The sequence below is a fragment of the Montipora foliosa genome, chromosome 12, assembly GCF_036669935.1.
Source record: "Montipora foliosa isolate CH-2021 chromosome 12, ASM3666993v2, whole genome shotgun sequence".
Classification (NCBI taxonomy): Eukaryota; Metazoa; Cnidaria; class Anthozoa; order Scleractinia; family Acroporidae; genus Montipora; species Montipora foliosa.
Window position 1 is genome coordinate 34,792,917 of NC_090880.1, and position 5,000 is coordinate 34,797,916.

At 43.1% G+C, this 5,000-nt stretch overlaps 1 protein-coding gene across 1 annotated transcript in view; it reads left to right on the plus strand.

Moving 5' to 3' along the window:
- LOC137979050 (uncharacterized) overlaps positions 1 to 5,000 on the plus strand; it is a 14,014-nt gene that overhangs the window by 8,458 nt on the left and 556 nt on the right. The window lies entirely within an intron of this gene.

Sequence of the window (5,000 nt, forward strand, 5' to 3'; positions counted from 1 at the left end):
TTAAAAAAAGAAACGAAAACGTGAAGAAACGGCTGAACATGAAGCTGCGTTTTAATAAGAGTTACAGACTATTTGCAACAATACCATATATAAAGCATCTCGTTTACGTGAAATGGCAAACCCGAAACGGTGGGCTGCTGCTTCAGTGTCATAAAAGCTTGGAAATTAATGTTATTCCAACTCGTCTCTCTCTTTTGAAAAGTTACTTGATACCTGCAGCTATAACAAGTAAGAAATGAGCTCGTATCAAACGAGTTTCTTCCATTTTTGGCAAAATGCAACGTTTAGTCGGCCGACGTTTGCCGTTCGCCGTAAACGTGATAAGTAATCTCTCAAACAACTGTGGACAATACTGACGTCACGGCCACACCAAACCTCAGTTTAGAACTCGTTTGAAGTAGCACCAAAAAGCGGTTTTTCTTTGCAAAAAGGAGAACTCTTCTTTGCCAGAGTAAGCTTGCCGAACTAACCGCAAAGCTAGAAGGCAAGAATATTATATTATGAATTCAAAGAGGAAAAATAATCTTGCGACACGTATCTGAGCACATTTCCTTGACGTTCTGAGGCAAACCACAACGTGAAATGATTTTGACGACGAATAGTCTGGGAGCAAATGTAGTCCCGTGTGAAGTTCGTGCTGAAAGCAAGCACCTAGTGTAAAAGTGTTCATTAGGACCTACTAAACATGAAAAGTTTTGGTGCCAGCTTTGCAACTTGCTCAGACGGCTTTGAAGGGGGGGTTAAATTCTGACCCATGAAATCCAGCATGGAAACGAGGCTAAAACACATAATTCCTCATAACTTTGTTAATAATAGACGGAAATACACCAAACTTGCTCACATGATTGGACATGATCCTCCCTGTTGACTTATGCTAATTTACATAAGTCACGTGACCTTACGCATGAAAGCGAGGCTGAAACACATAATTTTCCATAAATTTGTCAAAAAAAATCCTTATCATGCCAAACTTGCTCACCTTAGTCAGTTAGACATCTTGCATCGATTGGTGCCACTTTGTAGTGTCACGTGACCCCATGCATGGAAACGAGGCTGGATATATCTGGTAGCATCGTGTAGGATGGCATTTGTTTTGCCAAATGTATTAACAACTACTAGGCAGATACATATATGGTTATCCGAGTTCAGCTATAAAAACTTCAACTAATCATTGTCCTATGGCCAATAGCACAGGGACGAGACGGATAAAGCAAATAATGCGGAGGCTCCATTTGAGAATTTATCTTGTACACATAATCAATAATCTTGCCAACTTATGATACTGGTTCCATGTATTCATTTTCGCATGTATATTGGAACAAGGGCAGAAAATGAAAATAGCGACTACTGCTATTTTAGATATACAGTCATGAAAGTCTTACTGAATATCTATATACATTGTTCTGTTGTCCATTCCTATGGAATTTTCTGTTCGACTTCGTCTTCATCATACTCATCATCACTCTCAGCATACTCGTTCTGGCAATCTGCAGAGCACCGACAGAGATCAGTACAGACAAGTCCGGCTTTTTGACACTGACAACGTGTGTTGGAGCAACGGGACTTGGCGCACTTGCATCAGACAAGCTGTATAATTGCCTCTGGAGCTGGTGGAAGATTTGTCATGACTGGTACCCACTTTCCATCTTCATCTTGCCATCCATAGCCTTCTGGTGAGGGCAACACCGGGTTTGCTACATGATCGTTGTTCCAAACAAGAAGCTGGTAGTGCGCTCTCAGTATGGCTTGATGGACAGCAGCTTGTGTGGGCGGCAACCTCTCAGACTCAGCTTGATTTTTCTTAAAGAGGGACCATCTGAGGGCTTTGACAGTTTTGATGTCTGTCTTTGGTTGGTACATCCGACAAACCAGCTGTTCTACTCTACTTCTTGTGCCGTCATCTGGCTGTTCCCCACAACCGAGGTTAGCAAGAGCTTGCAAGATAGGAGTGCTGGCGTTATCAAACTCATCCCAACAAGGGGCTTTTCCCTTTCCAGAGAAACTCCCAGTAACATCTGCTCCAGTCAACGCATGAAATGCTGGCAGCGCAGCCGTCTTAGTGGGCCCAAGGGCGTCTGCGATTGACTTCAAGTTGATAACTCTACGACTACTGCCGGTCCCAGTAACAAAGCAAGAGTTCGAGCACAAATCTGGATACCGTCGGAGAGCCAAAACAAGAACATCAGTGTCAGGAGAATATATAGAGAGTTGGGTAGCACCTTGAGCAGAGGCATCCAGAGCATGTAAAATAATCTTCGTGTCGGCTTCTTCTTTCGTACTTCGTAAATGCCTGACGTCTCTGTGCCTTGCCTCACATTCCGTTCCCCATGCCACAACGACTTGTCTTCCATTAGCATTATCCTTCACATTCTTTGCGAGAAACGTAGTAAGTTAGCCCTTGGTCTTTGAATGAGCAAGAAGCTTCTTCATCGGCACCTTGGCGATGTGGGTAGAATCAGTGATGCGATAATAAATGGGAGCATGGCCACCTTGTCGTTTGACTCGTGTTGCTGATTTCAGTGAGGGGTGAGGGTGGTACATCGTATCTGTCGAAGATTTTGTGGAGCTCTTGTTAATCATTATACTTTACAAGCAAGCGATTCGTGAAATGTTCAACCAAGTCTCTACAGTTCTTGATCCACTCTGGCTTGTCAAGTGATTGGACTTCGGCCATTCCATCAACAATCGCGACTTTGAATCCTGGGGTGATTTCTTGTGTATTAGTACTTAGGCCACCTGCCTTCTCTAGGATATGCATAAGGGCACTCTTGTAAGAACAATGCAACATGGTACCATCTCGTGCAAACAAAGATCTTGGGACAACAGTGAACTCATATAAGCCAACAGCCTCTTGGATGTCAATTTCTGGGCGGCTCTTGCACACCATCGCCAAACGAGCAAACAGATTTCTGTCCTCCTTTAACTCGATGATCGTGTCTTTAGCTTTGACTTTGATGACCTTAGCACTCGTTTTCCAGGTAAGAAGATTGCGCTTCTTTACAGGAGCCCAGAGGTTGATCTCTCCTGTCTTGATCCTATCTTGTACAAAAGCACTGAATAGCTTTCTCCCTTTTTCACAATGATTAACAAGATCTTTCTTCGTTTTCTCATTCATCACAATTTTTGTGACCAAGTTGTACAGATCGGTGTTGGTGTTCTGGTCTGATGAAAAGGGATTGGTGAAGGTCTTGATTGTCTCGGTCAACTTATTTATGCTGTTATCTTTGTGCGTCAAAACAGCTGAGTTTAGTTCTTGATGGTGTGCACGTTCCGGAACGAGACCCGCCATTGCCTTGGCTTCTGCTGTGAGTCGGGCTAGTACTGGGGCAATGAGGAAAAACTTGGTGATCCCTACAAGCCCACCAGAAACTTTCATAGATTGACTGAGGTGTTCCAACGCAGTATCACCACCAACAGCACAGAAGGGAACCTCCTTGTTCTTGTTCACTACCCAGTTTCCTGTGATGATCCATAGATCTCGGGGTCTGATGATTCGAGAGATGCCATTTCAGCTAGGTACAGGGGGATCATCCTTAGATAACAGATCTTGTCGTGCACAAAGAAGTACTTTGTGAACAACTCCAGTGCAATTAGATGGAGCTTCCAATCACCACTGTGGACTGCCTGGATGAATGCGAACATCTCCATTACTATGCGCATGTATTGGCGAAATACAGTAAAGAGAGGATTTGTGGCATTCGCAGCGTCAAAATCACACATATGTATGGGGTCACGTGACACTACAAAGTGGCACCAATCGATGCAAGATGTCTAACTGACTAAGGTGAGCAAGTTTGGCATGATAAGGATTTTTTTTGACAAATTTATAGTAAATTATGTGTTTCAGCCTCGCGTTCATGCGTAAGGTCACGTGACCTATGTAAATTATCATAAATCAACAGGGAGGATCATGCCCAATCATGTGAGCAAGTTTGGTGTATTTTCGTCTGTTATTAACAAAGTTATGAGGAATTATGTGTTTTAGCCTCGTTTTCACGCTGGATTTCATGGGTCAGAATTTAACCCCCCCTTGAAAGCCGTCTGAGCTAGTGGCAAAGCTGGCACCAAAACTTTTCATGTTTAGTAGGACCTAATGAACACTTTTACACTAGGTGCTTGCTTTCAGCACGAACTTCACTCGGGACCTTATTTTATGACATTTGCTCCCAGACTAGAAGTATGCATGCAAAGGTTAATCGTTCACGTCATTCTATCTCTGCTTCAAAACCGCTCCTACCAACCCAGTTATTGGATATTTTGTCCATGCTGTACAGTGTCATAAAGGTTAAGAAAGCGAAAAGGTGCATTTTGAAGCGTCGACGTTTCTTAAACACGAAGCGCGCAATAAAAGGCGTGGTACCTTAGGTGCATGCGGATGAGTTGTCAATCAACCGTGGGTGCCTACCAAGCTCTGTGATAATTTGCGCTGTAAAAAAATCCCGTAACAATGTGTCCATAATATGTTATTCAACAATTACGTTACCATGCGATACCATACCATCCTTACGATACCATGCGATATCATGCGATACCATGAAAGGTAACTGGAATCCACTGAACCAACAACAATGCAACTGAGAAATGCATTATCCGAGGGTTGAGGATTTCATATTAAGGGACTTTTAAGATCAACGACGGCGCGGTGGCGTCGACGAAAACGTAACCTCAAAATAGAAGTTTGCAGTATCGTAAGTCTTTCGCGATTATTCCATTCACGTTGTACAATGTGGGCGAAGTATCAAAAAATAATTTCAAAACGGTGCGAGCGGTTTCAGAGTAAAAATTGAGAATGACAGATTCACATTTGTAAGTTCGCGTTGTCGTCAAAAGTTCATATTTGGTGATGTCACGTCGTTGTTGTGAAGAGTAGCACAAACTGAAGTGAGTGGTAAAATACCTGCCGCACGCGCCGAGCTCGATTATTTTTCCTCTTTTAACCAATGATATTGTTGTTTGTGGAGTTCTAGTTGACGTCCGCGTTGTAGTTTGTTAAGTCCCTA